The sequence below is a fragment of the Haemaphysalis longicornis genome, unplaced genomic scaffold, assembly GCF_048455015.1.
Source record: "Haemaphysalis longicornis isolate Haplotype H1 unplaced genomic scaffold, Haemaphysalis longicornis Haplotype H1 scaffold_1, whole genome shotgun sequence".
In the NCBI taxonomy this organism is placed as follows: domain Eukaryota; kingdom Metazoa; phylum Arthropoda; class Arachnida; order Ixodida; family Ixodidae; genus Haemaphysalis; species Haemaphysalis longicornis.
In genome coordinates this window covers 255,601,987-255,623,608 of record NW_027526203.1, presented here as the reverse complement: position 1 = coordinate 255,623,608, position 21,622 = coordinate 255,601,987, and the positions used below count along the sequence as shown (strand labels likewise).

The 21,622-nt window shown below is 50.4% G+C and overlaps 1 protein-coding gene across 1 annotated transcript in view; it reads left to right on the top strand.

Moving 5' to 3' along the window:
- The window catches only part of LOC144158626 (epithelial sodium channel subunit beta-like), a 67,495-nt gene that overhangs the window by 17,675 nt on the left and 28,198 nt on the right, over positions 1-21,622 (top strand). The window lies entirely within an intron of this gene.

The following is a 21,622-nucleotide window of genomic DNA, read 5'->3' as shown; positions in this document are numbered from 1 at the left end:
CTCCTTCTCGCTCCGTGCAAGGCACCCAGCACACGTTCGACGTATTGTGCATGCGTAGTAGCTCACTTATAACACTGCTCGGCCTTGCCAGGACAGGCTTCCCGCTCAGCTTCAACTCACGAATAAAGAATCACAGAAGACCGGAGAGTTACTCCAGTTGCGGCGTCGAATGCAACCGCGGGAGTACAGCAATGTACTTCCAGGCCTTGATCGCACGCTTACCCTGCCTTTAGACCAAAACCTGCCGTAGAACGGCTTTCACTGCGGTTCATCATAACTCTTTGTTGGCTTATTCTGCGCCTGCCGACCACATTGGAAACCCAGCCTGATATGTTTGGCCGTACAGTGAGCCAGCAAACTCACCTGCATAATATGCGCACCAGTTATGGGCACCTGTGCGGACCAGGCACTTGCCTTCAACTTTCTTGTATATAGCAAGTACTACATTTATTTAAAAGCTACGATCAATATATCTTGTTTCACGGACTACCATTGTTTGTTAGCATGTGACACCAGAGGTATCCTTTCAAACATACCTAATCACTAGCAGACAGCACAACAAACAGCAGAAAAATTGGCGCACATGAATATGTAACCAAATCAGTAAATAGCGAAGGCTGAGGCATTAGTGCGATGCAAATGGCAGCGACAGCTCACAGTCACATTTCTCGTAATCGGATCCCCATGCATTGGACAATTTTCCCCTTATCCGATAATCTGATATGGAGGGCACCTACCACCGACAGTGACGTTGTTCCTAGATTGGCATCTATGCCTAACGAATTGGACAATGGGTAACATTTTGGTGGTCTGGCCTTGCGCAATTAACATCAAAACATCATCAACATTTCGGTGGTCGTCGTTGCGGTTAACGCCCACCAAATATCTTGGACGGAATAGGCCTGCGCTGACAGATTTACTCCAAGACCTGCTCACTGGACGAAAAGCCAAGCCAGTTGTGTGTGCCTACCACAACGGCTTCGCCTTCTTGGGCAAATTTAACCCCTTAAGATTCATCCCTCTCCTCTCACATAACGGAACAGCCTTGGAAACCAGAAACAGTTTTTAAAGTCCGCAGGTGACCTTACCGTGTCCCCGCCTGATGATATTATCCCGTTGAAAGGTTCCTGGGCTCTTTTCAATAACTAAAGTGTAACGGGTATGCACAAGGGTGACGCGGGAAAGCTACGCTCTGCAAGGGCTGGCTTGAGGTGTCGTTTGGATTGAGGAAATAGTAGTATTTGGTGTTATTTTCTCTTATCCTTTTGGTGTGCCGCCTTCCCGTAGATTAAGATTTTGTTGACAGAGTTTCTGTTGGTTCGGTTCTACGAGACGGTTCATCAGACGCCTGGTAGGCATTTGTGCTGCTCACCTGCAGGCTAATAAGTCGTACAGGTTCAGTGAGCGTTGCCGTATCAGTTGACCTGCAATTTCCAGTTCTCTTGTGTTAGCCGCTAAGTGCACACCATGAATTTCCGATCAACTTTTTTTCCCCGTCCGACTATCGATGTAGTTAGGCTGTCTATGAACGAATATTCTTAGTTTGGGCGGATCAGCTTAACGGGATTTGCGTGATGGTTTCTGCGTTCCCAATTCATTTTTCAAGGTTGTTTGAACCCAGCTATGGAGTCTTGATTTGTCCTGAAAGTTGCATTGGTGTTTAGTGAGGAGTAGTTGGCTCGGACGCATCGAAATGTCTTCCCTCTTGTGCACCATTTTGTATCGTCGTGGTATACTGTGGCAGCACACCTGAAATGAGTGCAGTTTGTTTGGGTCTATTTATTTCTTTTAACGAGGTCTCCTGCTTTGGATAGGAGTTTTGGACACGCATGGTATGCAGTAATGATGTTTCATGTGTCCTAATGCTCTGAGTTTCGTTTAATCCTGGATTCTTGGGTTTGTAGGCGGTTTTTTTCTCGTTCGCGTCGTCCTTATTGTCACGTTGGTGAGGTGTTATGTGTTATGAACTTGCGGGTTGAATTGTCGTCCTGGTTCTCAGGGCAGTATATTTTATAACAAAGATATTCGGGAAGCAGACGGCACGAAGATATATGGTGGTATGCTTTTGTTATTTAGTCAGCCTTAGCTCAAGGGCATATAAGCAAACAAGGTTAGTATGCTCCAAACTGAAGTTTATAAACAGGTTGTATTTGCCTGGGCACCCTACAAGTTGGCACCCTACAAGTTGCTAGAAATAATTGTGGTTCGCAAAAACATGACAAACCAGGGAGGCTATCACAAGGCATTTTCTTTCGAAATCACGCTAGGGTGAAATGAAGAGAGAGAGAGAGAGAGAGAGAGAGAGAACGCATTTAATGAAAGCTGAAAAGGTCAGCCCCACTAACGGCAGGGCTTGCTACTCCAAATGGGGTGAATACAGTGACGTGGCAGCGGAAAATAGAGAGAAAAATAAAAGGAAAGAAAGAAAGGGGGCGGGGAGAGGGGAAATTCACAGATATATAAAATGTATATGCTCAGAGGGTTCACAGAACCTCTTCTAGCCCTGTTTCCGCAAGAAACGTAAGCAGAGTTCTTATTCCCAGAACTGCCTCATCACGATTTTGCCAGGGTCCAAGGAAGTGAGAGAGTTCTAGAGGACTTCCACGTCGTAGTCGCACAAGTGCCTTCTAGACTGTTGCCCGCTGACTGGCATATCGCGGGCAGTGGCTTAAAATGTGCCTGATGCTGTCGGTAGTAGAGCACACTGTACACAATGGCGACTCTACCCAGCCCAGCTTAAACAAGAAGGTTCGGGTGTATGCAACGTTATGTCGCAGCCGGTGTAGCACGCCTTCAGTGTCCTTGGGCAGACCACGCTGACGCAGCAAATCGCACTCAGGGTCTATCATATGGAGAGGCGCATACCTTGTCAGGGGATCCCGCCAAGCCGGAAGCTGGAGTTGCCATCCTCGGCCAAGTGCAGCTGTTTTGCCATCCTCGTTGGAAAACGGGATTCCAACGGTGAAGTTGAGGTCGTGGGCTCCTCTGGCGACCGCATCGGCGATCTTGTCGCCTGCTATACCAGAATGACCTATGACCTGGTATCCACTGAAGGAAAATTTCATGTCCTTTGCGCACCGCACTTGAAAATATTTCATTCATTTCGCAGTCAAGTTGAATGCGACAGTCAGGCGGCTTATTTAGCAGTTGCAAGGCTGGCCGGGAATCAAAAAGAATTACCCACCGCCGAGCAGGACTTCCACTTATGTAAAGAAGTGCTGCTCTGACATCTGCTAGCACAGTGGCGGTGGAGGATATTCTGCGGCTGAGCTTTTCTTTGATGGACCGTCCCGCTGACGGAATCCATGCGCCGATTGCCGAAGAGGCCGAAGTCACGGATCCATCCGTGTACACTTCGATGTGGTCTGGATAACGGGTTTGGATATGCTCCAGGACAAAATATGTCAAGGCAGATGCGGGCATAGACGACTTCTTGCTTATTCCAGGTACAGTGGTGCACACAAACCATGCGGCGTACAACCACGGTGGAGTAGCAGGCAGCTTGGGTCGGAGGTAATTAGACGGCGGGACGTGCACCACGCAAGATGCAGAAGCGGCAGCCAGTGGATGAGCAAGGCACCCAGAAACATATCGAAGGCTAGTATGGAGCAATTCTTGTGAACGGAGAGTGGTCGCAGAAAAGCACCTTGCCTCACATAAGGTTCCTATCGTGGAGGTGCATTTTGGAAAGCCCAGGCATGTTCGCAGTGCTCGAGTTTGCAAGCCTTCCAGAACCTTCAAGTTCGTTTTGGACACCGCATGTAAAGCCGTAAGGCTATATCGCAAGAGGCCTACGAAAAGCGCTTTGTAGAGTCGCAGGAGTGCTGACACTGAGCAGCCCCAGGTGCTTCCTGTCATCATCCGCAAAACGTGAACGAACGAAAGGAGTCGCTCCTTTAGCCGCCTAATATGGGGAGCACAGGAAAACGAACGGTCAATTGCAATGCCTAGAAATTTGTGATTGCGAACATAGGGTATGTGCACGCCATTAATCTCCAGTGGGTATCGAGATACATCGCGCTTGGTGAATGCCATGGCAGCGGACTTCTCAGGAGACAGAAGCAGCCCGCAGATGCTGAAGTATTTTTCAAGGGCGAACAGAGCCTTCTGCACTTTTGCTCGTATATTTCTGCGGTTCCTGCCCGAATCCCAGATGCAGATGTCGTCAGCATACAGCGAGATGTGAACTCCCTTTGTGATGCGGATGAGGCATACACTGAACAGTGTCGGTCTCAGAACACCACCTTTTGGGACACCTTGCTTGATGGCATGTCGTGTCGTGTCACCGTCTTTGGTTGTCATGTAGACATACCGATCGTTTAGGTAATCAGTGATCCAGACTTGCGTTCGGCCTCGCAGTCCTACAAACGCCAGCTCCCTTCGAATTGCTCCGTGGGCAACACTCAAATGCTGCCTTTATATCCAGGAAGACAGCAATGGTGAACCTTTTCACAGCCTTTTGTGCACGAACATCTGTTAAAGGAGTACTGACACGAAATTTCTCGCTTTCAGTTTTTATGCTGTAAAGAATACCTATGGTCCCAGTAATTACGAAAATCGAACCGAAAGGCGTCAGCCACCAACATATAATTAATTATAGCACGTTTATTGCAACCACTTTCAAATTCGGTCGCCGCGCGGGAAAATGGCCGTTCGAAGGAGAGCCTGCAAGCGGACTGCCTGACGTCACGGTCTCCGTGACGTCGGACCGTGACGTCATGGTCTCCGTGACGTCAGGGACGTTCGCTGCATCGTCTGCTACGGATTGCACGCGGTTCACACTAAAGCGCTGGACACATGTACGATTTGTACACTCGATTCGCATGCGACTGATCGTTACGACTGTCACCACGACTAGTCGTACGCGTGAATTTGAGACACATGACCCGATGCGTGCATGCGATGCGTCGTCGGCGTCGCTCCGCCCACCGTTTTTGCTCCATGGTCAACTACGACTATCGCTGAGCTGAATTTGTAGATCCCGCGCGTTTAATCGCAAAAAATGGATAAAGCAGGCAATCGTGAAGCGTTTCCTGCCTTCGGAAACAGTTCGCGCACACGCCGGCCGCGCCTGCCAGCTCGGACACTCAGCGGCTCGATCCGGCGCAGACCACGGTAGCAAGACGGTAGCAACCGCTTGTCGCTGCTCTTCTGAATCAATCTGATCGTTAAAATGAAGTTCCACATGCGAGAAAGTAGGTGTTAGTGTGGTGAAAAATTGTGCTTGGGATTGTTATCAGGGCTTATTTTAAAAGCGGCGATCAGATATCTGCCGCGATGCAAGCGTATACGCTGACCGGCCCCCCGCGGCGCGCGGCGGGCGGTGCGCCGACCGGTCGAGAGATGGCAATACCTGCGCGGAAACGTGAAGTGCGCACTTCGCAAGCCTTGCTCACAGCGGTACCGCAGCCAAGCCAAACCTCCTATCGAAGCGAGACCGCCCACAACAACAGCGCAGGCTATTGCTTCCGGTTCCGGAAACAACTGTATGACGTCATGCTGAATCGGCCGCAAAATCGCGGATAGCCTGACGTCACACCCTAAGCGATTTCGCTAGTGCTGCCGATTTGTAATAGTTCGCGGCCAGGGCAATTAAAATCGATTTTTGATGCGTTTCCAGCCTCGGATCGCTCCAAAAATTTCTGTGGGTAATCTGTACAAACTACTGAAACCAATTATATCGTTATTTAGGCCTCTAAATTTGGTGTCAGTACTCCTTTAACAAGGCGATCAAATTGTCAATGCTGCTTCTTCCTTTCCTAAATCCTGACGTCTCTGGCGGGTAGACATTCCTTTTTTCGAGGTCCCAGACAAGCCGCTGTAGTACCATTTTTTCCATTACCTTTTCAATGCAGCGTAACTGAGCAATTGGTCGGTGGGCATTTTCCCGGCTTTAAAATCGGTACCAGGCGAGGAATTTTGTAGCTTGCCTCAACACAGCCAGTCTGCCACGATGCGTTGTATATACTGAGAAACTGCTGAAGAGCCTTGTTGCCGAGATGTCGCAGAGCCGAATAGCTAACTCCATCAGGCCCAGGCGAGGTGGACAAATTAACAGATTTTAACGCTGCAGATAGCTCATTCATGGTAAATGGCTCATCCATCATCCCAGCATTCGTGGTAGGCAGCCACTCGGTCAAGTGCCCGGGAGTCAGAGAAGGGCTCTGGGGAGCGAATGACTTTTATTTAAAATTCTTCTACAACATTTACTTCACTGACGCCATGCTTTAGGGCTACTGAAGAAAATGGGTGAATCTGACTGGGTGGGGCTCTCAGGCTGTGGAACACCTGCCATATGCGTGTCAGTGGCTTGCATGGATCTAGTTTTGAACAAAACTGGGCCCAGCGATTTTTGGCAAGCGTGGTCACGTGCTTCTCAACGCGCTTCTGCGCGCACCTGGAAGTTCGGATATCGTCCGGAAGTAGGGTTTTTCTGGCCCGGCGCTCAGCTCCCGGGCGAAGAGCGCGAAGACGTTCATAGTGCCCATCAAATGTAGACCATGGCTTGGGAAGTAGACTTTGCCGTGTTGATTCGGATTTGGCCCGACCAATGGCAACTGCGAGCTCCTCGCTTGTTGAAAAAGCTCCAGCATTATCTTCTAATAAGTTTTGGTAGGTGTCCCAGTTCACACAGTATACCTTCTGCTTAGAGGGTCCTCCACAGATTCCTTCAAATATTGTGTATATGGGCACGTGGTCGCTACCAAAGCTTTCAATATCGGAATGCCAGAACACGGACGGCGGCAGGGAAGCAGAGGCCGTAGTGACATCCAACACATTTGAAGTTTTGCCGCGGAAAAATGTGGGGCATCCAGTGTATAACATGTCCAGGCCCGCTTCGCTGGCAACACGGAGTAAACTGCTTCCCTTGACGTAGTCTTTGTGCTGCCCCAAGCTGGGTGGTGTGCGTTGAAATCACCCGCGTGAGCAAGTGCGAGGGAGGTGTAGTGGACAAAATGTCTTCCAGGAGCTTCGTGTTGCATTTTGCCCTCGGTGGGACGTACCCGGTTATCATGGGGAAGGTTGCACGGCCATGCTTTGTTGTTGGTGCAATGTATTCGTTGGTTGCGTCTTGTGCGACATTGTGAAGCACAAAAGTCAAGTCCTGACGAATTCCAAGTAGCACTCTACTCTGTTCGCAGCTCGTCGAAGACTGATGCATTGTGTACCCCGACAGACGAACATCCGATCGCAGGCGGAATTCTGAGATGGCAATGACCCGGAATTTATGCTTGTTAACTAGCTGTCGGAGGTCGGACAAGCGGGAGCGCAGACCACAGGCATTCCGCTGAAATACAGTTGCCCGATTTCGAAACGTTTGCATGCGCACTGATTGTGCTGCCGAGATGGTCTACAGCCATTCCCGAAAGAGCGGAGTAATGGGGTTTAGAAAGGTTAAAATGGCTTGAGCCACAGGGGATGAAAAAGGCGCTAGGATTGAACGCACAGGTTCAATGAGCGTAAAAAGAGAGCAGATTGAGTTTGCCGATGGCTCTCTGTTGGACCGACCCATGTGCATTTGGTAGGAGCTTTTCAAGGCAGCCTGCTGTGGGCCGGCGGGCCGAGCAGGACTTTGAGGAACTTGGTCTGACGACTGCGGTTGTAGCAGCGGAAAGTCAATAATTTCAAAGTCCATGTCCTGAGACACTGACTGACTTGGTTCTTTTGTGTGAACCTTGCTCGCGTTTCGCTTACAAGTTTTTTTCGCAGCCTTGTAGTCAAGATTGTTCTCGCTCTTGTACCTATAGATGCATTTTACTTGCTGGTACGTTGGGCAGTAAGCGAAATCGGCTTGGTGAGTTTTGCAACAGTTTGCACATAGCTTTTCAGCGGACTTACATGCCGCAACTTCATGATCTCCCCCACAGCGCACGCACCGCAACTTGCGGGTACATGTTGCTGCGATGTGCCCAAAGCGCTGACAGCGGGTACACTGTGTCGGTTTTTCTGATTAGTCGTACACTTGCTATCGAGTGTAGCCCAAGATTACATAGTCTAGTCTCGTGTCAGTAGCAAATACAATTTGCACTGCCTCCGTGGTTCCCAATCGCCACGCTGATCGCACTGGTGCTCGTTGCCGCAAGTTGGCATGAAGTTCAGAATCAGAAATGTTCTGTGGCACTCCTCTGATGACTCCACGAGCACAGTTTTCCGAACGGGGCTCGTAAGTGCGCACAGGTATGTCTCCGATGGCAGTTATCTTCAGGAGGTGTTCCGTAGCAGTAGTGTTTCTTGTGTTGATGGCAAGTAGGATTAGCCTATAATTTGGTCGTAGCTGCGAAACCCCATCTGGTACCTCTGCTACTATGCTGTCCTTTAGTGCCAGAGGGTTGAAGCGCGTGATCATTTCAGTGGATTTCACGGGCTTCAGAATCATAGTAAGCCCATGTTTTGGGGGGAGTCCGAGTCACAGTGTTGTCTGGAGTAGCAGGAGACATTTTGGAGGCTCGATGCCGCCGTTTGGATAGAACAAGTTGAAACTTGTCTTCGGATGAAGGCGGTGTGGCATTGTTGGCATACTCCTGGATCACAGTGTTGAGGGACTCAAAGGAGATAGAAGAGATCGAGCTACCATCATGGTTCATGATACCGTGGGTGTTGTTGGCGCACCTGGCCGCACTCACATCTTGCGATGCAGTCCCTGAAGGCAACGCATTTGTTGGTTGCTGCGCTGGAAATCCTACCGGAGGCCCAGGAGCAGGCGATAGGCCTAGCGCCCCAAGAGCGGACCCAGGTTGCATGTCGACGGGTGCTGCGGGCGGGCGAGGGGAGGCCGGGCTGCTCAGCGGTGCCTGCGGGCAGCATCGCGATCACCGGTGCACACCAGTATAATCACGTTTAACTGCCGAAAACCTTCAGTTCTCAAAATAAACTCCCGAGAGCACAGAATGGGGTAGACACCCGGGTGAAATGGGGTGTCCTTGTAGACTACTGTTAAACGGGTTTTCTCTTGTTCTCAAGCTTTAAAAAAAACAGTTAAAAAAATGAACGACTATCAAACTATTCCACCGTAATTGTACTTTGGTGCTTCTCCTACGGCTAGGAAGGAGCTTTAGGGTAGGGCCGTACGTCCCCTATTGAGGCGGCATAAAATAACTTTTATAAAGGATCCCGCTGTCTTTATGTCATCCATTCCCATAAAATTGGAATGAATTCTCCACAGGATCCTCCTTATGAAGCTTGCTGTTCATTTGCCTGCTTCGTTCTTCTTACCTGCTTAGTATTATCGATTGACTTATTTCCTGAGCTCTGTCTTTATAAAAAATGGAGGACGCTCACACTAACGCGTAAGACTTGAAGGTAGCGAAGCTGTAGGCAACCTTCACGACTAACACGAAGGTTCAAGCCCACGATTGCAGCCGATTTGCTTCTTCTTCGCTGCCGCAACGACCATGAATGTTGGTAGAAGTGTGACATTCTCTCATTTTTTGGAAGTGGTAATCATTGGACATCACCTTGGAGGGTCGTACGCTATGACGTGTCTTTCTCGTTTCGAGCAAGTGTTGCCACGATTACGGCGAACGCTGGAGTTCTTTTTTATGAGCGCTTCCTCCGCGTGGGACTGACCTTCCTGGCGGCTTAACCCGCCGTGAGGAGGTCACACTCCGGGCAATTCACCTGGGCGTTGCACTGACGCCTGCTTCTCGTCCAACATGGACTTCTAGCCTTGAGGTGACCTATGCAACCTGCCCCGACTGCCCTGTTTCCTCTGCGGAAGCGACATTGGACCACCCCCTGGGGACATGTCCAGGACTTCAACCATCCCGAACCCGGCACATGGTAGCCCCAGGACATCGACCAGGCCGTCCGCCCGATATCCATCGGTGGACGCATGGTCCTCTTTACAAGCAGCTCTTGGACGTTCTTGCTGAATTGGGGATACAACGCATTCTGCAGCGAATGAAGCCGCTTGCCTCCTGTCAGTTTCCTTTTTTATCTTTCGATTCCTTTGATGCCCTGGGGCAAAATGGCGCAATGAAGAAAGCCCCTTAGGGGCTCGGGCTGTTGGCGTCTCATGTCGTCGTCGCAACCGTCGTCTCATGTAGTCACAGTGCTAAAACACCGTACACTCGTTAACGCCTCGCGCTAGAACGTAACGCGTACTAAAAAAACACCGGGACACTCGTTTACGCCTCGCGCTGGAACGCTTCGTAACGCGTATTAAAAAAACACCGGGATACTCCTTTACGCCTCGCGCTGGAACGCTTCGTAAGTAGAACACATGTATTATAGCAAAAGGAGAAGGGAAGAGGGTGGTGCTGAAGCGTCCCTAGTCCACGATGTCTCGGCCCGAGAAACGAAGGCCCTCTGGCGGGCTGGGTCCGGGCTAGTCGGCTCAGTCTCCCACTGCTCCCGGGTGGGGAAGGGGGTGGATTAGGGGAGTGGGGACATGAGTATACGAGGTGGGATGTGGTGAGCGGGGTGTCGCAGTGTTGGCATTGACGAGGGTAGATAGTGGGTGCGATGTGGTGGAGGATGGTGCGATTCTAAGAGGTACCGGTCTGAAAGCGACGATATATTATGGCTTGCTGGTTGGTTATGGTGGGGTGAGGGGGGTAGACCCGGCGGTTAAGGGTGTAGTGAGATAGAAGGGCATTGTACGTATTATCGAGAGGATTTTGGAGGTCGGAGGCGTTCGTGCGGGGTGGTGGAATGACTTGACCGTCGGTGGAAAATGCCCGGGAGTGCAGAGCTCGGGGTGCGGCGCGGGCCGCTTCATTCCGCGGAAGGCCGGAGTGTCCGGGAGTCCAGACGATCGTGATTGTGGTCTTGTCAGGTAGACATTGGAGGAGAGGAATGGCCTGAGGTAGAGCTAGACCTGCCTGGTAGATGCGGCATGCCTGCTGAGAGTCGGAGATTACAGTGATGTGGGGATGATTGGAGTGGGTGGTGGCTGCGAAGGCGATTGCCAGAGCTTCTGCCGTCTATATTTTGTTGGCATGCGGGGCGGCGGCCGTGGAGATTCGGCCGGCGTTATTCAGGGTGATGAAAGCTGTGCGGCGGGTGCAGGAGTCATAGGAGAGGTTAATGTAACGGACCTGTTGGTCATCCGCTAGCTTCTTCATGAGCTCATGAGGCAGCGGACCCGCGCTTCCCTACGGCCTTGGTTGAAGGTAGCATGGATATTACGCGGTATGGGGGAAACGTGGATGTGGTGTTTTATGGTAGTTGGGAGACGTTGTGGTAGTTGGGAGACGTTGATTTGGCGGCGTAGGGTAGCCGAGTGTGCGGAGAACGGAATGGCCAGTTGCGTAAAGCTGAGTCGTTGTAGTTGGGAATTTCTCTGAGCCTCCACAAGCTCTCCATGAACGTTGTGTAGTCCCAGCTTGATCAATTTGTCTGTGGAGGTGTAAATGGGGAGGCCAAGAGCCGTTTGGTAGGCTTTACGAATGACAGCTTCAATTTTTGCGGTTTCTTGTGGTCGAAGGTTTAGATATGGTGTGGCATAGGTGATTTTGCTGATCAAGAGAGCTTGGACCAGACGAAAGATTTCGGATTCAGAGAGGCCGTGATTTCGTCTGCGGATTCTGCGGATAAGATGGGTCAGGCGAGTAATGGAGTTCTGGAGTTGCGGAAGGAGCACTGAACCCGTGCCGTCCCGATGGAAGGGGACGCCGAGGCCGCGGAGGGTGGTCACTGAGGGGATTAGTTCACCTTGTATCGTCACTTCAGGATCAGGTGTGGGAGGAGGAGGCCGGCCACGGTATCGGGCCAGCAGGATTAGAAGGGCTGATTTGGCAGGTTCACAGGTTAGGCCCCTGGGACGCAGGTAGTTGACGGTGGTGTCTACAGCTTTTTGGAGGGCGTCGCTATTCCCCACTGGAAACAGAGGTAGTCCACACAGTAATGTAGTCGGCGTATAATGCATGCTGCAGGTTGGGTATTTTGTCCAAAAGAGTGGGTAGCTCAAGTATTGCGATATTGAAATGTAGGGGAGAAATGACAGATCCGTGCGGTGTGCCATTAGCGGGTGTTCTGGTGATGGCCGAGGTCAGACTCCCAAACTTGATAGTCGCCGTGTGCTCTCGGAGAAACTCTGCAACGTAGTTGAAGGTGTGAGACCCGCAGTGGGTGGCGTTGAGGTTGTCTAGGATCGCTTAGTAAGTAACGGTGTCAAATGCGCCTTCTGCGTCGAGTGCAAGGATGGTGTGAAGCGTGGTCCGCCTGAGATGGTCTAGCACCTGCTCCTTAACACACTCGTTTACGCCTCGTGCTAAAACGCTTCGTGTCTAAAGACGCGAGACTTTTACAGCAAAGCTGTATAGCTCTACCTTCCAACGGTTTCATCTGCGTCGGCGAAAACGCCAAGGCGCGAAGAATACACTTATACACTGCATTCTTCGCCCCTGCCCAGGTTTCACGTTGGTGACATGGCCTGGGATTTTTTGTCAGCGTTTTCTTTTTGCTTACTGTTTACTTTCGCACGCACCGCTCGTGCGTGCGCGCGCCGTGCCCGCATCAAAGCGGCATCGGAACGGGGTAGTATATATGTGCGCGTGCCTGACCGGGAATGAGACACCGGCTAAAGCGTCGCTCCAGGAGCATTTCAAAGGAAGGCGGCGCCCGAATTGAAGTCAGCCGAGAGCAGGCCTGTGCAGCCCACCGCTCCATTCGGGGGGAATACACATGGTATTGCAATCCAATTAACCGCGGGCTTTTTTTACGACTTCCCTCCTTCGAACCCTCATCCCCCACCCGCCATTTGAAACAATGAGTGCCCGTAGAGGCCAACGTAGTTGAAGAAATACTTCCTTTAATTTTTTTATGAAAGAGCGTTAATTAATTCAGTGAGTTGAGAATTTCGGGGATGCTTAGAAATGCATAACAATGGGAAAGTGAGAAGCCTTGTTGGACCTTCTGTTGATGGGCTGTTGAACTTTCTGTGGTACTTTGCGGCCGTAACCGCCACCGCTTAGGCATAACGGTGGAAATGTGCAGCGATATCCAAAAGGTTCATCTTTCAGCAGTATTAAGTGTGTACGTTTTAGCATTCCTGTTAAAACAAGATGGCCGGCATAAAATGGCATGTTTATTCCTTCACAGCTCCTATAATTCTTTTGAAAAAAAAAAACTCGCAAAGTCAAAAGCAGCCCTTTTGCCCTCGCCTAGTCACGTGGTACCGCATCATCGAAGCTCTCAGCAAGCGAAGCGATAAGAAAGAAAGGTGCAGCTCGCACGCCGGCGGCTGAAGGTCATTGCGGTGCGATGAATGACATTGAAAGATGTAGGGTAGTAGAGCTTTCGCTCTAAAATAATAATGACCATGCGGGGAATATGTTTGTGCCAATACCGTTATTGATACTCAACGGTTTACGTTTATTGCCGCCTACCTGGAACCAGGTGCAGCCTTTGATGTTTGCAGGCTTGAAATCGTTATTGCTAGTACATCCCCACCCCATATAATCTGTGGAGACTTCAACGCACACAATGAAAGATGGGGAAGTGCATGAACAAATTCTGGTGGAGCAAGGCTTGAGGAACCACTTATAAAAAGGGGTATTGAACCACTAAATGACGGCAGCATTACTTATCTAAAAAATTCCACACTCAGCAGCTGCATCGATCTTTCGTTTGCCTCCAACAGCTTCATCCCAAAGTTTACTTGGTGTACTGACCTGGAGACAAGAGGCAGCGATCACTTCCCAATTTTAATATCTTACCAAGACGTAACTGTGTCTGGACGTTAAATACAATTCAGGCGCACAGACTGGGAAGCTTTCCAAAACCGCGCCGACTAGGAGATCACCGCCGCAACTTCCGACAAAGACCTAATACCAACTACGGCTAGTTGTCTGAAAGACCCCTCCAGCGTCGTGAGGAGGCGCTTATATGGCAAAAAAGATGAAAAATGCGAACGGCTGCGTGCTATCCGTAGGCGCGGTGAGCGGAAGGCTCGCCGTAAAAAATAATTAGAGGATCTGAGGCAGGCTTGCAAAGATCAGATTTGTGAGACGCTACTTGGAAAAGTTAAGTCGACAACGGTGACGCGATTGCTGCACTAAATTAGATGTGCGCCAGCCTCTCTCCCGGATATGGCGGGTCATAAAGGGCATGCGGAACGACAGCCCGCAGCTACATCCATTCAGGACGCTGTCATTACACGAGGATATTTCCCAGAAAGAAGCGGCTGAAGGGTATTGTAGGCTCCTATCTACGATTTCTACGCCTCAAGTGTCCCCTCAGCGTGTTTCTGACGCAGCGCCCCCAACCTCTCTGCCCACCCTGGACCTTCCATTTTAGATTGGCGAGTTGAACGCGGTCATCTCAAACGTGAAGAAACAGTCTTCTCCAGGTTATGACTGCATAACATATGAAGCAATTTCCCACTTCTCTCATCACTCGCGCTTACGCCTTCTGGAGTATTACAACTCAACCTGGCTGTGTGGTACTGTACCTGCAGAATGTAAAACAGTCAAAATTACAGCCATCTTAAAACCTGCAAAACAACCAACTCGACACGAATCTTTTCGTCCCATAGGCCTACTAAGCTGTATCGGAAAAATCATGGAAAAAATTATCTTTAAAAGAATGACCTGGTATATCGAAAGCAGGAAGCTTTATCCTCCTGAAATGAATGGCTTTCGTCAAAACCGGTCTGCCATCGATAGCATCCTCGCTCTTGTGACGTCACTAGAAGAAGAATTACACTGCGGGCACATACCAACTGTGGTCTTTTTAGACATAAAGGCGGCATTGATTCGGTTTTTCATACAGCCATTCTTGAGTCCCTTGCTGGTCTTGATTTTGGTGGGAGGTTGTATGCATAGATATCAAGCTACCTGGAACGACAACTTTTTATGAGTACACCGGAAGGCCCTATTTCGTGTCACATCATCGAGAAAGGAGTACCTCAAGCAGCAGTTTTGAGACCTCTACTGTTCAACATTGCGCTAATCAAGTTAAAGCGTGCCCTACCTCCTGGCGTGAAAGTAACCATTTACGCCGATGATATTTGCATTTGGAGTGCAGCAAGGTCTCGTTGCCATACACAAAAGAGGCTCCAGAAAGCTCTAAAAAATGTATCTGACTACCCTGCGCCAAAGGGTCTCCGCCTCTCGCCTGAAAAAAGCGTAGCCATGGCATTCACCCGCAAGCGGATGACTCAATTCCCGTTCATCCTTGGGGGTCATCGACTGCATTATGTGCGCACCCAAAGATACCTCGGGATAACTCTGGACAGGAATCTCTCGTGGGCCCCTGAGGTCCACCGACTACGTACTCGAGTTTCTGCAGTGTCGCAAGTTATTGGGTACCTTGCCGCCAGTCGCCGGGGCAGTGACTGTCGATCGATGGTGCTGCTCTGCAAGGCTTATGTCGATGGTTTGCTGCGTTACAGCCTACCTGTTTTACAGCGGCTGTCGACTTCAAGTAAAAAGCAGCTTGACGAAGCAAGAAATAATTGTCTGCGTGCCTGTCTTGGTCTGCCTAAGGGCACTTCGTGCACTGGTACAGTTGCGGAGGCTGGTTGCTTGCCCTTGGATGTTCTCCGGCAGCAGGAAACAGTTAGAATATACCTGAGACGTCGGTTGCACTCACAAACCAATTTCTTGGCCCATAAGGTACAGCGCAACGAAAATCCCAGCTTCGCAGAAACGATAAACTCTATAAACATTTCTGAACCCCCTCAAGCACGACAAACCATGCCGTCTGATTTCCCTCCTTGGACTCTATCACCCCTGTGCATAAACATCAGCGTACCTGGTCTCAACTCCAAAAAAACGCTGCCACTCTGCACCATCTCGCCTACGTCGCCGGTCACCGAGTGACCCTACAATGAATTCCTGCACACTGCGGCATTCTCGGCAACGAGAAAGAGGTTGAGGCAGCTCGAAGAGGCAGGCCTACAGCTGCGGGATGTAAGAAAGATTTTTCCGGCGGATCAAGTCTGGGCCATCCAGTTAGCCGAAGACGCTACTAGGACCCAAGGGCTCCTGGCCGACGCCTAGGGTGGAGGTCTAGCTCTCCTCCACACACTGGACAAATAAAAGTTATTTCTCTCTCTCACACACAAAACACGAGGCCGCAGCGCTCGCGAAGGAGCTGCCCTTAGAGGAGCGAAACCGCCTCTGGTCTTTTCCTGAGACTCGGCACTCTTTCCTGCACCATATAGACACTAGGCTCAGAATGAGGCTACCAGAGCGGATTCCACGTAAGCTTGAAACTCTTTACAACCGGTTGCGTCTCAACGCAGCACTCACGAACTCTTACCGCCATCGCCTAGGTCTAACTGCAAGTCCCTATTGCGATAATAGTGGATTGCCCGAAACAGTAGAGCACGTTCTTCTAGAGTGTCCGGCATACATCCAAGAATGAAATCATCTCGCAGAAAAGGTTGAGTGCCTCAACAATGCATCTCTATCTTTGAAAAGTCTCCTTGAACCCTGCCCTCTCCATCGTCCCAAAGAAGAGTGTTGGTTGCCTTATTTGACTATTTACACGGAATCGGCGTCGCAGAGAGAATTTAGAACTTTACCTGTGAGATCGTGTGGACTTTTTCGTCACCGCGCAAAGCTCCATGTTCACTTTTTTTTAACCTCTTCTTTTTTCCCCTTTCTTCTGCCCTACTTCTTTTAGGGCCTTTATTCCCTTCTCCCCATCCCCGCAGAGTTGCATGTTGGCGGGAACATGCCGTCAAACCTCTCTGCTTTCATGTAATAAACAGTTCTCTCTCTCTCTCTCTCTCTCTCTCTCTCTCTCTCTCTCTCTCTCTACTTGCAGTTAGCTGTTGTTGCAACATTTATTGGCTAGTACAGTAATCCCTCGTTATAACGAACTCGCTTTACTCGAAGTACCGCTTTATTCGAAATTTCTTCTGGTGCCAACCCAAATGCATGCATTTTAGACCGCATTACTCGAAGCGCACGAAGAGCTGGACCCGCTTAGAGCGAAGTGTGGCGAGCAAAGGCGTCTCCGAGCGGCGGCGACCCAGCGGCGAATGAGATGGTCAACATGGTGGGTTAACAAGCTGGTGTTTCCCGGGCGATTTTCTCGGGCCGGCCACGCTCTATTCGCCATCTGACTCAGAGAAACGGTCCAAAACCGTTGTAGGGTGATTGAATTTTGTTCCTAGACATTGTTCAATAGCGTGGAGCGACGGTGCGCCATCACCGACACTCGAACCGCAGAATTAGCAGTGTCGTCGACAACGGGGCGAGGAACAATTTTTGTTTTGCAAACTTCACTGCTGCACACCTCGTGAAAAAATGGCCCAGTGATCATGCAAGGCCCCTAGTGCAAAACCGGTCAGTTTTCATGATTGCGTTGTGTATGCACAATGAGCGGTTAATCGTTTTTGGGGCTCAACAAACATAACCTCTAACTCCATCCACGGCATTTGCGGCGCTTTCCAGCGCGAAACTCTCGTAGCGTTCCGTGACGTCCGCACCTGCCCCATATATAAAAGTGGCCCCTTCCTTCCCCTACATATGCGCTTAGCAGTCTGCGAGGCGTTTGGATGCAAGTCACTGCTTGGGCCAATTGGAGGAGGGGTGGCTCGCGCCTGCCAAAAAACTGAAAAGGCCAAAGCTCAATGCCTTTTCTGCACCTGAGTAAAGTTTTGCTTCACTGAATACATTGGGCTTTTATACTTCACACTTGTGGCGCAGTTGACTCTCAGCTACTTTATCTTTCCACGAGTGGTCGCTTATATCGAAATATCGCTTATAACGAAATTTTTCACGGTCCCGCTGACTTCGTTATAACGAGGGATTACTGTATAGTTCTGGGACGCGGTGCGGCAAGAGGACGGTGGTATAGGATGTTGCAGCCAGTGGTCGTCTTTGAACGCGAAGGATGTTGTCGCTTGGACTTTCAAGATATTCTCGAAACGAAGGAGGCGATGTTGGCGGCGATCTGGTGCAAGATTAAATATCGAGGCTGTACCGCTCGTGCTAAACGCTCGAGCTGGGCCGTACGTTGTGCTTCCGCTATCTCCTCGAGCGTATTATGCACTCCTAACTTGAGGAAGAGCGGCGTGCTTGTGGATTCAAACAGGCCTAGCGCGGACTTATAGGCCCTCCTAATGATGGCGTTGATCTTATTACGCTCGTGTTGTAACCAGTTGTGGTATGCCGCGACATACGTGATGTGGCTGATCACAAAGGAGTGAACTAGCCTGATCAAACTGTCCTCCTTCATGCCAGCCTTCCGTGATGTAACTCGTCAGATGAGTCTCATTGCGTCCGCAGTCTTGGCTGTGATGCGTGCGATAGTCTCGCCGTTTCTTCTGTGCCGTTCGATGATCATTCCGAGTACTCTGATCTTGCTGACTTCGGGAACAATTTGACCAGACCGCGTAGTTATACTGATCGTGCCTTGTTGCCTGTCCGTAGTGCGACCCCTCCGTGGTGGTATAACTAGGAGTTCTGATTTGCTTGGTGAGCAAACAAGTCCTGTACCATCCAGATGTTCTTCAATGGCGTCGACTGCTTCTTGTAGTTTGGCCTCAATGTGACCGTCGCTACCCCTGTCTACCCACAGTGTAATATCATCGGCATAGATAGTGTGCCGGATCCCCACTGTGGCGAGTCTGTTGGCTACTCCTATCATTACTAGATTGAATAGTAACGGCGATATCACGGACCCTTGCGGAGTGCCAGTGCTGCCGAGCTTCTTATCGTCGAGTTGTAAATGGCCTGCCCTTAGCTGAGCGGTTCTACCCGTTAGGAAGTCCTGGATGTAGTTATAACTGCGTTCACCCATGTTGAGCTTAGAAACTTGCGACAGTATCGCAGAGTGCTTGACGTTATCGAAAGCACTCTGGAGATCAAGCCCTAGGATTGCCTTATTATCTCTTGAGGCACCGGAGTCGTCAAGGATTTCATGCTTCAACTGAATCATCGCATCCTGGGTACTTAATCTCTTTCGGAAGCCGATAACCGTGGTTGGGTATAGATCCTCGCTCTCCAGGTAATCCTGCCATCGATTCAAGAGGACATGCTCCAGCACCTTGCCTACACACGACGTAAGAGATATGGGCCTCAGATTGTCGGTGTCCGGCGGTTTACCTGGTTTAGGGATGAGAATGGTCTTGGCTGTTTTCCATTGCCGCGGCAGTGATCCTGTTTTCCAACACTTGTTGTAGAATTTTGTTAGGTTTTCAATTGAGTGGTCGTCTAGGTTCCTGAGACTCCTATTTGTTACTAGGTCCGGGCCTGCTGCAGATTTGCTGTTTAAGTCGTGTAGTGCTACTCGAACCTCTTCTACATCGATTTCCCGATCGAGTCTTTTGTTTGGTAGCCCTTGGTATGGACCATGTTGCACAATTGGGGTAGGCGATAAGTATTTGTCATTGATTTTCTTAAGTACCTCCTCTTCACCGTGTTTCTGTATGGCGCGGTGCATAAGCTTGGTTAACCTATCACGTTGATGGGACTTTGATTTAGTTTCATCCAAGAGATGGCGTAAGAGGTTCCAGGTCCTTCCGCAATGTAACTGTCCATCCGCCGCGTTGCAGATCTCATTCCACTGCTGAACGCAGAGGGCGCGGCAGTGTCCTTGGATCGCCCTGTTGAGCTCAGCCACCTTCTTTCTGAGGCGCCTATTGAGCCGTTGTTTCTTCCAGCGGTCCAGCAAGGACCGTTTAGCCTCGATGAGGTGTGCTAGTCTGCTGTCCATTTGTTCAATGTCTGCATCCGTCTCAATGGTTTCTATGTAGATGCGGCGGAATATCCACACGAAGCCTTCGCTGCCGTTGTCATAAAGGCCACCACGGGAGACACTGTGACGGCGGCAAGCGTCAAGTGCACCGATGCAGAACGCGCAGAGGAGGTGGCCATCGCCCTGGCCTTTACCGACGCAGGCTGCCAGTCGGTGATCAGTGACTCACGAACTGCAGTTCGGAACTACGCCAAGGGACGCATCTGCAAAGAAGCTTTGCAGGTGCTACGCAATGCATGTCTAGAAGGCGCAAGAACTGTTCGAGTGAAGTGGATCCCGGCGCATGCGGGCAAGGACGTGTCGAGTAAGAACGCAAACCACAACGAGACGGCACACGCGGAGGCGCGAGCACTCACCAACCGCGCCCCCGCAACTGACCGTCCAACGTGGTTCGGTGCTAAGGACCGAATGACAGACTATAGCGAAATAACCAAAGCCTACCGCCTGGCTCGGAGGACCTTCCCACCTCCGGACCCGGGGTTGAGCCGGGCGGAGGCAGTGCTACTAAGACAGCTTCAAACCGGGTCCCTACCCACCCCGGCTCTGATGCACCGAATGTATCCGGAAGCATACCATACTGCCATGTGCCAGCTCTGCTGCAGGGAGACTGCAGACCAGAAACACATCTTATGGAACTGTGTCACGAGCCCAATGGAAGCGAGGTCAAGAACCATCCCGCCACGGCTTGCAGAAGCCGCAAGGAGCTACACCTACGAAAATCAACACTGGGCCGTCCAGCAGGTCCTGCGGGCGCTCGCCAGGCATGAGACTCGCGAGTCGGCAACGGCGAGCTCACGTCTCGGATGAGTAGCCACCAGGACGACGCCGAGGCCCGCGTCGCGGCGCGTAAAAACGTCGTTCTGCCGGCCTAAATAAAGTTTAATCAATCCAATCCAATCCACCGCTTTGGATCGAAAAATTGGCGATAAGGGTAAGTGTGTTTGTGTCTAAAATATGCAGATAGGTAGGGATAATGGAATCAGAATGGTGGTATAGGATGTTGCAGCCAGTGGTCGTCTTTGAACGCGAAGGATGTTGTCGCTTGGACTTTCAAGATATTCTCGAAACGAAGGAGGCGATGTTGGCGGCGATCTGGTGCAAGATTAAATATCGAGGCTGTACCGCTCGTGCTAGACCGCTTTGGATCGAAAAATTAGCGATAAGGGTGAGTGGGTTTATGTTTACAATATGCAGATTGGTAGGGATAATTGAATCGTAAGAGGGGGTGAAAAAGACCGCTATGGAAAGAATTTGGGGCAGTGGCAGACAAGGCGATGGCGATTTACCGTACCTTAAGAAGAACAGTAAGAGAACTTCGGGGTCAAGAAGGGTGCGTACCAGTTGTGGAATGTTTTAGGGGCAGCTTCTATCCAAAAGATCAGGTGGGGAGGCGGGAAAATCATGAACGGCATGCTTTTTTTCGGCCAGTCTTGGCCAATCTCCCTAAGTGGGTGTGCTTGGCTTGACAAACGTGCGCCGGGGACGCTGGGTGGTCGCCGCGAGGCACGCACACACGAGACTGCCAGATCTTTCATTGCTTGTAATATCAGTAAGGCGCTGAACGCATCAAGTTTTAAGAGCGAAGCTCTTTAGCAATTCGTTGATTTCGGCTTTTCACAAAACTCAGTTTAACAGTATGAAGAAAAGAAATCTCCGGCACCGGCAGGATTTCAACCTGTGTCTCCATACCCATTCAGTCATCTTAACCACTCGGCTACGACGGTGAGTTAGTACCCGGGTATCAAAGGGCTTACTCATTGTACTGTGGCTGTGAAGAGAGGAATCATGCCACCTTCTCGACCTAGAACATGGGATAGGGTACACGTTGCACCTTCGGGCGCCTAGTGCAAGTGTGAACGTTCTTTTCGTTTGTTATGCTTCTTGAATTTGCATCTTCTTCGCCGTTATAGCAACAAAGATGGAGTAAAGGTCGCTGCGGCAGTGAAGAAGAAGCATATCAGCT